The sequence below is a fragment of the Melanotaenia boesemani genome, chromosome 9, assembly GCF_017639745.1.
Source record: "Melanotaenia boesemani isolate fMelBoe1 chromosome 9, fMelBoe1.pri, whole genome shotgun sequence".
In the NCBI taxonomy this organism is placed as follows: Eukaryota; Metazoa; Chordata; class Actinopteri; order Atheriniformes; family Melanotaeniidae; genus Melanotaenia; species Melanotaenia boesemani.
The window spans coordinates 30043116-30056240 of record NC_055690.1 but is presented as its reverse complement, the minus strand read 5'-3'; the positions used below and the strand labels follow the sequence as shown (position 1 = coordinate 30056240).

General features: G+C 38.6%; 1 pseudogene; it reads right to left on the bottom strand.

Moving 5' to 3' along the window:
• Positions 1-439: 439 nt before the first annotated feature.
• LOC121645783 overlaps positions 440-13125 on the bottom strand; it is a 53183-nt pseudogene continuing 40497 nt past the window's right edge.

Below are 13125 nucleotides of genomic sequence, written 5' to 3'. Positions count from 1 at the left end.
TTTTTTTTTAGCTGAGTTAATCTCTGAGGGTGCATGTTACCAGCTCTTTGAAATTCCCACCACCTGTCCACCTGAGCTGAATAAACGTGTGATTCTCCACCAAATAAGACGGACACAAAGTGAAACTCTGTGTTGTTGACTTTTATTCATATTCATATACATACACACACACACACATATACATATATATATATATATATACATATGCATACATACATATACATATATATATATATATATATACATATGCATACATATATATACATATATATATATATATATATATATATATATATATATTTGTATACTTGTGTTTGACTGCCACTGCTAAAAAGTGTGACTCATCACCTGTAAGCATAAATAAGAACTTTTTTTTCTCTCTTGGAACCTGATAAATAAACCAACTGAAAACAGTTTTGGGTCATTTTCAGCACCATTGAATAGTACATTCTCTATATTGCATCAGGATATAAAAATATACAGATATAGTGTTTCCTCTTCTTGGAAAACATTCTTTTTCGTGTTGTTCAATGGCATGAAACAAGAGAGGAAGAAAAGACCCCACACTGACGATGAGGATCGTTACAGTTATTACGTTTCTGTCCAGACCCAGACAGGACTGTCCGTTCACTCACAGCACTTTACAGCATCAGTAGCAGCCACACCGGGAAGAAACAAATGAAATAAAACAGGAGTCAGAGGGTCGTCCTCTGGAAACAGAAATTGCTCACAGTGCCACCGGCCTTCCCGAGCACTTGTACAGAAACAAAGTGAAGAAGAGGCAAACAGATGGGGAGTGTTGCAGTGCAGCAGAGACGGAGCAGGCCAGTGGCTGAAAGCTTCGCGGACCTGTGACCCATCCAGTTACAGTCACTGTCCAAAGTGGTGATAATGCTCATGGTGCTTTATTAATAACATTATGTCCCCAATAAACAGAAAAAACAATACAAATTCAAAGAAAAAAAAAGTCCTAAAAAATGCAAAAAGTCCATTTGAATGGTTTGAGGCAAATGAGGAGAAGAGAAGAGAAGAGAAGAGAAGAGAAGAGAAGAGAAGAGAAGAGAAGAGAAGAGAAGAGAAGAGAAGGCTCGTCAGGATGAGAGTTTGGTTTTCAGTGCATAGAGGGACTTCTGAGATGGAGATGGATTCACCTGCTCAGTCTGTCGGATGGGATTATTGCCCTGTGCCTGCCTCACACATACACATACCCACACATACACACACACACACACGCACACACACACAGTAAACACACACCTCCACCCTAGATAGGAGACGGAGATAAAGAATGCAGAGCTGCTTGTTCGGGTTCCTGTCCAGTCCGTGCTGCTAGCCTCTCCAGCTGCTGGGAGAGGAAGTGTCTTCATGTGTTTGTGGGTGACATAAGTTCAAATAAAAGTCCAAAATAGGCCTGGCTCCTTTTCCATCCTCTGTCTGTCTGTCAGCCAGCGGTGCTGCGGCCCACCTCCCTTCAGGAAGCTTCACATCCGCGAGGAGGAAGCCAGCTCGTAGAACAAGACGTAGGCGTCACTGCTGCGCACTTGGCTGGAGGACATTGGCGTTACTCTGCAGAGGCAGAGAGGGAAGAGTCAGATAACAACTACAAACAATCTGAATGTTCCAGCTTTTCAGGAGCTGCTCATCTTCTGGAAGTTCTTCCTACTGCTCCCATTTCACATTAATATTTTAGGATTCTTTTCCTCTAAGAATACCCATAATCCTTTGAGTGAGTTAGCATGTCAGAAAAAGATATGTTTGGTTGTTTGTTTGTTTTTTTTACAGCCTCGTGTTTAAAGCTACATACCCAAAGTAAATTAAGTCTATCTTCACAACTGCAAGGGCCGTATGATTATTCTGGGTCTCTACAGAAAGCTGAGACATGAGATTACTACAGAACTGTCAGAATCAAGATATGCATTACTGTGTCAGAATAAATTCACCTGGAACTCAGTAGAAAATGTAAATGGTTTTCTCCTCCTAAAAGAAAACCACATTACTTTCAGTGAAAACCAGAGAACAGCAGCCTGATTTATCTAAGAATCAGTAATGTCTGATGAAGAATTGTTCTACAGTAGAAGCTAAAAACGTGAACCTGAGCACTTTCCAGGTGTTATATTTGAAGTGTTACACAGAGTTTTTGTCCCACAGTGAGACAGACTGTGTAAGCAGCAGAGTCTCTGCTTTCATATCACACATTGTGTGGTTTGCTTTATGTGGAGAAATTAGTAGAAGCAGTAAAGTGGACAGAGCTGTTCTCATGTTTTTCTTACATTCCCATATAACTGCTTGGTGTTTGACCTGTGTTTGGTTTGGATGCCAGTGCTTGGTAGAGTCTTTTAGCTGAGTTTCTTCCCGTCATTTTCCTAGCATGTGTTGGATGGATCTCATGCTGTCCCGTGTTCAGGGCACTCTAATCAAGAGGTTAATCCATACCCAGATAGCTGACACAGTTAGGCCTAATCTTTTCTACTTTAGGTACTTATGGGTCAGTTATGGCACAGAACAATTGTTGTGGGCCAGAAATGGTCCAAATAGGAGAAGCCGATCTGGAAATAGATTACAGCAAACTACAGATGGTCACGTGGCTGAGTTTTGAAAGCCAAATTCACATGGAGTCAGTGCCTAAGCCAGGGCCAAATATGGGCCAAACAACACGGCAGATGTGGGCCACATTTGGGCCAAACAGTTTTTGCTATCTGGTTTAGACAAATAAATCAATGTTAGTTGCTGAAAGAAGCACAATGAGGCTAAAAACAGGTTTTTCCTCTAAAAAATCTACTTAAAGAAAAGCTATGAAAGAAAAACTCTCACACATTGTTTCTATTCAAACAAAGCACTGCAACATGCAAGTTCAACGCTCTGGCTTTGGTCCTAGCCAATCAGTGATTCAGACTTTGTTCTTGATCAGTGGTCGTTTAGGGGAATATCGTTCCTTGTGAGCAGCTGTTGTCACTGCATGATGTTGTCCAGATGGTTTGATCCATAAATATGGGCATAGCAAGTTGTGAATGGACGGTGGTCGTCAGTGGCCAAAATGTGAGTAGATTCAGTGGTCTCAGGTACAGCGATGACAGCACTACAGGTAACTACTTCTACATTGTATACAGGTTTACTGTTTTCTTCTATTGGTCTTTTTAGGGGGTACCACCCAAACACAGCCGGTGCTGCAGTTTTAAAGCTCAGAGGTTTCTCAATTCACACCAAGTGGTAACCTCTGGAGGTAAAATGTGAAGTCTAAGGCAAGTGCAAAAAATTGCAGTTCACCCCTATCCACTAGGGGCTGGTTCCAAAACAGAGCAAATCCCCATAGACTCCCATGTTTAAAAGACCAACTTCACAGCAGAAATAAACATGTTTAAAGCCTGGTACAAAAATCCATTTTAGGATTATTAGGTTAAGTTTACCCTTCATGACAACTGTGAGGGGGGGTGAAACTCATCAGTTTGGATGCTATTTAATCTTGAAATTCGGCATACTTAGGGACGTGTCCTTTTGATTGACAGGTATCCAATATCCGTGGCAAGAAGGAAGAGTGCAGCACAACCACGTTTTTTAGCCGGCTAACAGTGTGCCTTAGCTTTAGCCCGCCTACCTACGTTAGCTGGTTAGCTACTGCTAACTCCCGGTTAGCTCTGTTAGCTCTTAGCTACACTCAGGTCAGAGTTTAATGGGTGTCAATCATCCACCCCCACCCTCACAGTCTCCCCCTCAACTCAACCTCTTTGCCTATTTTGGGATTTTCTTGGGAATGACGACAAGCGTGATGCTACCAAGATGGCTACGGTGGGAACTGCCCAATGAACTTCAATTTAGCTCTTCAGAAACTTACGGGTGACATCACAGAGGCTCCGTCCATCTTTTATATACAGTCTGATTCACACACAAAGTTGTTTGTCCACACAGAGACACCATAGTAAAAATGGTGGTACAAATACGGCAGCCGACATGTATGTGGACCCTTGACAAGTATATATATATATATATATATATAAATAGCTCATCCTAAGAATAAAATCATGACAGCTATTTTAGTAAAGTGATTATAAACTAATAGAAGTGTTTTTTAATGACATACTACATTTTTCTGTAAGTGATCTTTAATTTTGTTACACATTGCGCCACGACTGTGCTTGGCATTTAAAGTAATTTCTATGCCCATATTCACCACTAGATGTCCATAATTCTTACACACTGCAACTTTAATGGGGAAATTCACTGATTATTATAATCCAATAGTAAGTTTTTAATCAGTAAGAAATATTTGGCATCTTTATGACATCAAGCAGGACCATCAAACCCACCTGGAGTCATTAAACGTGTACCATTCTCCCGAGTTGGGATTGCGACAGTAGGCTGTGTAGTGACCGCCCATGGTGGTACCTGAGTGGTTGGACACTGCATACAGGTTGTACACTGCATTTGCTACAAAAGGACAGAAATAGAAACACAAATTAACTCAAAAGTTAATGCATTAAATTTGCACTGCAGCACATTGTAATTAACTGGGATCCTAAAAACTTCATTTGTAGTCCAGCCTCAGGTCTTTTGATCATGTCAGGATAAAGCTGTGCATGAGGAAACAACTGTTCTGTTTGACAGGATCTGTACTTACTGCTGTTTTCAGAGGCAAACTCCCGCAGGTCGAGATCCTTCATGGGGAAATTAACAAAGGTGGACAGTTTGCTGGTTCTTCGTGCCTCAGAGAAGCGTTTCAGGTCTGGATGGGGGAGTTGAGTCAAGGAACAACAGATTTATGTACATTTCAGTAATAATCTTTGAGACCACTGAAGATGCCCAGTGAGGCACAGCTTCATTTGACATAATAATTACAGAGCTATCAGTTCTCACAAACATTTATGCTTGTCATTGATCATTACAGCTCATTCCAACGACAGACTGTTAACTCCATGCTCTCCAACTGTTTGTGTCTCATATAGTCCAGAAAAAGCTTTCTAATCCAGACTCAGGTTTTTCCATTTTTTCCATCTCAACTCACAAATTATATTCTTTCACATTATTGGTTCATTGACAAATGAACAAGTTGGTAATACAGAAAGTAAATAATGTTGAATGTGTTAACGCATTATTATTGCGTTAACGCATTAATTAATTAACGCCATTAGTTTTTTTAATCCTGCGTTGACAGTTTTTCTTTTTTTCAAAGTTTTTGCTCACTGGCTCTGAACAGAGAAACCACATGCAGAAGCTTGCAGTCCAATGCCTCTTCCCCCATGTCTGAGATGTGAGCTTCCAGTAGAGGAGTCATTGTCCGTGTTCTTGTCCGTGGACACGGGGAGACATAGTTTGTGTTTACATACGTTTTCTGACATTGTATACCTAGTCTTTTAATTGTTTGTTGTGTTAATTGTGTTTGGTGGTAATAGAAATGGTTTTACTGAGCTGCTAATATTCTAGACTTTCTAGGGATACCACACATGTTTATAGTTACATTTACAGATTTGATGTTACACCCGTAAAACCGGATGCTAACCCCTTAACTCCCAGTAGCGGAGGGTGCAGGTGCAGAGGTGAAGCTAAACAGTCAAGCTAAGAATGCAAAGTTAGAGCATTTATAGGCCCGAAATCTGGATAATGAAGCACTGAAGGTGCATGGATGGAAGTTATTGTGCATATTGTGAATATTTCTCTCTCCTCACCATCTAGAAGCTGTGAGATTCTAATCCTGCTTTCTGTCTGTTCACCTGATGCTGATATTCATCACATGTTTTTCCTTGTTTTAACTGTTGCTGTTTAAAGAGAAAACTGCTACTAAATCTGTTTGTTTAGGGCAGAGATCTGCAACCTTTACAATCTAAAGAGCCTTTTAACCTTAGCCAGCTGAATAAAACTCAATTAGAGCTGCAAATGTTACAAGACTTTTTTTTTTTTTTAAAAAAAAGACTATTTATAATTTTTGATAAATATTTACTATAGGAAATATGTTGTCATTTTTGAAGAACCACATTTTTACATTTCTATTTTCATGTTTTAAAATAAAGAACCAACTATTTTTGCAAAAAGCTGATAGACAGACTTTTTTCTATAGGATCTCCATAGAAAATGTGGAAAATGACGTTAAAAAAAGTCCCATAATTTCCAGCCTAATGACAAGAAAAAAAAAAAAAAAAAAAAAAAAAAAAAAAAATATATATATATATTTAGATATATATATATATATATATATATGTATATTTATTTATATATCAGCAGTACTTTAGTGTCATTATGTTGTGGAAAGTCAGTGCAACTATTCCTTTAAAAAACTGAAACATTGCTAAATCTGCATTTGTTATTATATTTATATTTAAAAACATTAATTAGTTCTTTAGCATTTTTAGCCATGTAATAAGAGCCATTGTGGAAGGTCCAGAGAGACACTTGCAGCTCCGGAGCCACAGGTTAAAGGACCCCTGATTTAGTGTTTGTAAACCAAAATTTACTGCATTTTCTTCATATAGGCAGTAGGCCTTCATTTAAAGGAAAATGACATTTTCTGTGTGACAATGCAATTGATCGTGATTAATTGCAACATTTCATGCAATTAATCGCGATTTTATGGTTGCCCAGCACTAGTATCAACACTTAAGTGTAATTTTTGCATCTGCTAGTTCATGGAAAGGACCAGCCGCCAATAACCATTTGCAACCAGGCACTGCAGGCAGGCAGCCACTACCCTACAGCAGCTACCTGTTGGACCCATTGTTTATACTGAAGACACACTTTCAAGATGGCAGCAGTCAAAAGTAGCTTGTGCTCTAGCTCTTCAAGACCAGTTCTAATAGAAACTCTGATAAGTAAGATCGCTGTTTGGACTTTGACACAACGCTTCACCTGAGTTGCGCATTCACACGACTCAAAAAAGAACTGTATTATCCATGGAAGGGGACCAAGGTTAGTGGCTGCTAGCATCCACAGTTACAGTGAAATAGCCATGTTACTAGCATCCATAGTTACAGATATACAGCCATGTTGCCAAGCTTACACAACTCAGTTGTTTGTATCTAACAATCATTATGTATCATGTTATGTAATGTCCCAGGCTGAGACTGAGAGAAGGGGACCACCCAGCCAGAACCTAAACAACCACAAACGCAAACACCCTGCCAGCAACGATTGAAAAAAAAACAAAAAAACAAAACAAAAAAACACCAAATCACCAGATACACAAAGCTTAATAGGACTGTTGCTGAGTACATTTTAATGGACCAGGTCCCTGTCTAATTTTATGTGGACTTTTTTGTCAGGCTTCTTCAAATATAAACTGAAATCACTGTTTTAATAAGTTAATGATGATCTTAACTAGTTTGTTTCTTGTATTTACTTGATCTGTTCTCAAGTATTGTGAAAAAAGGATGTTTATGTTAACAAGTCAACTAACTAGTGGTTGAGGTTTCTTTTTGTTTTGTATTTTTTACTGTTTGAGACTAACTGCAAAAGCTAATAGGTCTTTAAAATAATGCATTTATTTTACAATGTTAAGGTTCTTTCTTCTATTAATACTTTTTATTATATGGGTTGTGATGTTATTTTTGTGTTATTCTGACTGTGATTTAGTGAGAAAAAAGTGCCCCCCCCAATCCTTAGTGTAGGTGTTAAGTCACTTTGATGTCTGATCTTTAGAACCACGTTATTGGGCTCAAAGGATACGCAGCACTAAAATCTTGGGAAACTTCTGGACTGTGAACTTCTTTGTGCACCTTCTCCTGGCTTTACACCTGTAGCACGTCTGTGGAGACCAAACAGAAAGTTAATTCGGTATAGATGAGATTATAGAAGAAACAAGCTCCAACCAGAACTATATAACATTTATCTGTTTCATAAAACACAGTCTGCTGTGAAATGTGGAGCATTTTAAATGTGTGGTGAGCAGAGACTTAACTCCTACAGTAAGTATGAGTCAAACAGGAATTTGTTTATTCAAACCAACTACTTATAATGAATCACAATGCTGGGGTGGCTAAGTGGATTGAAGATTAAATAAAATAAAGTCAAAACATTTCCATCCAGCTTTTTATCTGCTGTAGTTCTTGCTGCTGTGCCTGCGTGAGGTGCTGTGTCTCACTCTGTGAGTTATAAAGCTCCTCCCATACATGAAGATAGCGACTATAGAAGCAGATCTGAATCATCTTGATTTTTGGTATATACAAACGTATACGTACTCTACGTATAAAATAAACCTGTTTCTATAACATGTTCCTCATGTTTTGTGCTGATAAGCTCTTTTTCAGCAAACAGCAGGAGAGTAAAGTGACCTCAGACAGAATTATTGCAAGTGCGTTGTTGCTGTGGCTACGTACCGGCTTCTCATCCCCATCAAGGACATCCTCTTTGGTGAAGAGTCGCATGCAGTCCATCAGACTAACCTCACCGTAGCCCTTCTGAGCACAAACATAGATGCATTCACATTAGCACGCACCCAAACACACAGACATGCACAGAAAACACACACACAGTAAACACACCAAACACAGAACACACAGAGAGACAGGAAAGAAAGCAAAGAGCTTGTGTTAAGATCAGTGAGCACAGTTTCAACACAGAAAAAAAAGCCACCTGAATGTGTTTGCTGTGTTATCATCGTGAGGACCACCATAAGTTTACATTTAGACCAGTCCCTCAACTTTTTTCTTTTTATTAATATATTTTTAAGAGTGTGTCCAAGTTATATTACAGGCTTCTCTTAAAGGAGGTGGGAAAATGAGGAAAAAAGCAGCTGAACATCAAATGTGCATATTTACTTATATAAAACAACAACTATGTGCCAGTGTGTGATTGGTGAAAAAAACCATTTTATTCATGAAAATAACAACAGGCTTAGCACGGCCCTGTAATGTTACACGGCAGTTTGTCCCACTTTTCTGTTGATTGTTTTGTCAAAGAAAATGACAAAATATTTTTGTTGATGGTTTCATAGCTCCTGGGCAGACTGTCTCAGACTAGCTGACTAGGTCATGCAGCCTTTCAAATAGACCAAGATCCTTGTAGCCTGTTGTTTATCAACTTGTGCCATCTTCTGTCGTGAATATTGTACAGCTTACTTTAACCACTTGATCAGCAAGACAAAATATTAGCTACTCTGTCAGACCAAGGGATGTGTGTTGTGTGTGTGTGTGTTTGTGTGTGTCTAACCTTGGTGATTGGCAGAGAAAGATCCCAGAATGGGGGTCAAAGACAGTGGAGCAGAAACCACAGTGGCTGCAGGTCAGAGAGCTCTTTAGGCTGACCAACAAACAGATCTGGAAGAGCAGCAAAGATTCAAGGAAAAATCCAGAATGAGGACTAAATTAAAACAAGACAACCACGATGTTCAGCAGATTTATTCAGATTAAATCTATTTACTTTGTAAATTTCACAGTATTCCTTCAGTAAAAAAAAAAAAAAAAACAACAGCAAATGAAGCTCCAGTCTCCGTGGAAGTAGTTATCGCCCACAACACCTGAAATTTTTACTAGTTAAATAAAAAACAAGATAAATACAGTAGTAGATAAGGGGAAAAAAAATCTGGAATGAAATAAAATAAAATTAGATATTAAATAAATTATTAACAATAAATAAAAGTAATATATAATATAAAATAAATACATAAATAATAGTATATAATAAAATAAATCAATAAAATAAATAGAAATCATAAAAAAAAAGACCATAAAGTGGTTTGTTATAAATGTGCGACAATGGGTATGAAGTAGTTAAACCAGTTTCTATTTGTTTCTACTCACCAACTATCTTACTGTCTTCTCTCTCCAGGTATTTACTCCACATCTTCTTCCCTTTCTCCTCATCTCTGGATGGAGATAACAGGTGAGAAGTTACTTGCACAGCTTGTGTTTGGTTTGTAATAATAAACTTTAGAGTAGGTCACTGCTCTGTAATCCAGAACATGGTCGCTACAAAGGCGCTGTTCACATGAATGCTAAAGCGCTCTGATACAGTAAAAAGGCTCCAAAACCTCAGCGTAACACACCTGACCTACTTTAATTTTCATGACCAGGTGGCACACTTTTACATTGAGAAATTAAAAAGCCATGTTACAAAAACACCACCTGCCCTGGAACACTTTCTAAAGCTTGAAATGAAGATGTTCCTGCATCACATTTTCTGTTTGGGACAGAGATTAACTCCGACCCTCAAACAGATTGCGGTTAGATAACGAAGGAATTTCTCTGTTGGACCACCGAGAGGCCACAATATGAAAATATGGTCAGCTGTAAATTGAAGGTTAATGATATGAAGCTTCAATCACATACGTGTTTTCCTTGGTATGGGGGCGTATTTACACCCTGTGTTAGATCTGCGGGCATTAACACACGATGAGGACTTACGGTAGGTGGTCGAAGAGTCCTCCACGGTGCCCCTCTCGGCCTAACAGTGCCCTGTTGAACCTCGTTGTGCAGGGCCGTCCAGGAGGAAGCGCAGGAACTTCCTTGAGCGGCTCTTGTTGGCTGCAGAGGAACAAGCGCAGCCACAGACCTCAGTTACATGTCTTTCTGATCTCAGCATCCTTCCAGGATTATTTAACGGCTGAATTATTCACTCAGAATGAAAAAATAACAAAAACTTACTTGTACCCCACAAATCTGGGAGCATATCTCTGGATCTGAGTTTTGAATTCGGACGGGCTGACAGCCTCGCTGCTGGATGACGTCCACATGGTCTGTATCAGCTTGGCAAATTTCTGTCCACAAAAATTATTTATATTACTGACAATAAATGATCATGTTTCATATTTTCTTGCAAACAGAATACTGCAAAGAAGCTGAAGTTTTCTCAATGCTCCTCTGAGTGGATGCACATCTAATTAAGAGGAGCTGAGACCGTTTTGGGCTCTGAGGATGGGGTGGGGTGGCTCATGTCCAGGCATGGACTGGCCATCTGGCATACCGGGCATTTTCCCGGTGGGCCAACGTGTTTTTTGAGGTGACACAATTATTGGTCTGACTGGTCCATAAAAGTCGGAAGATCAGCGACCCTACTATTTAACACAGGCACAGCTCACATCCTCTCGCAGTGGTCGCTTTATCTAAGAAATTCATTCATCCAGTTAGCACAGAACTTTCTTTCCTGACCACCAGCCCATGAGACATGTTAACATGCAGACCCATTAGTTTCTTTACTTAACTGACACCAGGGCTGAACCAATCAGATACTCTAACTGTTTTTGGCTCGGTGCTGGTGGATGCAGCTACCTGTCAGAACTAAGCACAGAAAACGGAGGCGCAGAGAAACTGTGCAATAAAAAACATAAAAAATTAACGATGCTGGCAATTTCCAAAAAATGATTGACAGTTTGACTGCTGAAGGTCCTTCATCAGCTAACGTGGATGATGATGATGATGAAGCTGTGGTAAGCTGCACTGCTTTTACATCACTGAGATTCTGTTCTGGGTCTAAAGAGATCCAGTAAGTCTGATCCATGTGAGCCAGTTAGCAGTGAAACGCTAGCTGTTCACAAAGCTGTGATGAAAACAGATCAATAAAACAGCTGTTTTATTACCAGGTTAACTGCTTGTGTTCACTGGTTAAAACAGCATATCTTAAATTTAGCTCTTTAATGTCTTTCTGAACAAAGTCATTTTATTCAAAGTGAAAACATTTTCTAACCATCATTCATTAACATTAACAGTGAGTCAGCAAATTTCAGATTGTCTTTATCATCTGTTATTGGTTGTCGGCTGATAGTCTGATACTTTTGGGTCTCAGTGGCCATGGTTACATGGTGTGTTTTAATTTGGAATTAATTATTCAGAATTAAATCATTCTGAATGAAAGTATTCTCCTGTGTTTTTACATGGAAGTAGTAATTCCAAATTGAGGTTTACATGGAAAACATGTTTAATCACCTTCATTCAATTCAGCTTAAGATCTGGGGGTTGGGAAGGGTTCTGATTGGACGTCATGTGTTTTTATCTACCAGAAGAAAACAAACTCCAGTATCTACTTCATTTCTTTTCGTCTAAAACATGGAAGAGTTTTGAAGGTTTTGAAGCAGCATCTTAACACCAGCATACTACTTCACTTTGATCAGCTTGGGAGGAGAAGGGAGGTAGATTAATTAGGATTTTAAAGCAGAATGAACGTATACACGATCGAGGAATCATTCAGTGTGGATTTTAATTCAGAAATAACCAGCCACTTACTTTAGATTTGAGTTTATTTCGGAATGGTCACTTTCATTTGAAATTAGGCGATTAAAAGGTCATTTTAATTTTCATTCTGAATTAAAGGATAATCAAAAGTCACATAAACATGGCCAGTGTGTTAAAGGCAGCTTCTGTGTAGGTGTTTATGGACAACATGATTATGATAAAAAGAAAAAAGAAAAAAATCTCCATTCAATAACTGGTTAGGTTTGGTTGAGACAATATAGAAGGGAAGAGCAGACACAGAGACACTGCTTCTACACTGGAAAAGGTTTTCATCTGATCCATAATTTCTCATGTCTGTTCTTTCTGTTTTCTTTCTTTTCTTAAAACACAAAGTGGGATGAATGCTGCTCTAATATTGATCTCTGTGCTGGAGTATAGATTTTTAATTTATTAACAAATGACACTTATGTCTTCTCTCACTGGTTCCTGCTGACTCACTGTATAGTTTTAGTGGCTTAAAGGAGTTGCATGGTTGATATTCACATTTAAGGGAGCTCAAAGATTTGTGGTGTGCATGAATGTATATGGGCTGATTTTTTTTTGTCCCAGTCACTCATATCTCACCTTCCATGAGGGCGGTGTTGGTGCGGCTGTTGTTGTTAAGGTCTCTGCGGTGGGAGTTGTGCAGGCAGTAGTCTCGCAGGCTGTGTGTGTTGCTGAGACACTGCAGGATACTGTTCATGAAACACTGGGAGGAAATGCACATAAATCAGGTGATCTAACTCCTTAATTCCAGACTTTTAAAATGACATAAAAACAAATAAAAGCAGTAAGAAAAAATAACAAAAAGGAAACGAAAAAGAGAAAAAAGAAAAAACTAATAAATAGAAAAATCAAAACATAAATAATAGTAAATGAATAAAATAATACCTATACTACTACTACTACTACTACTATTACTACAACTAATAATAATAACAGCAATAATAATAATAATAACAATAATAATAATGATGATAATAATAATAAAAATAATAAT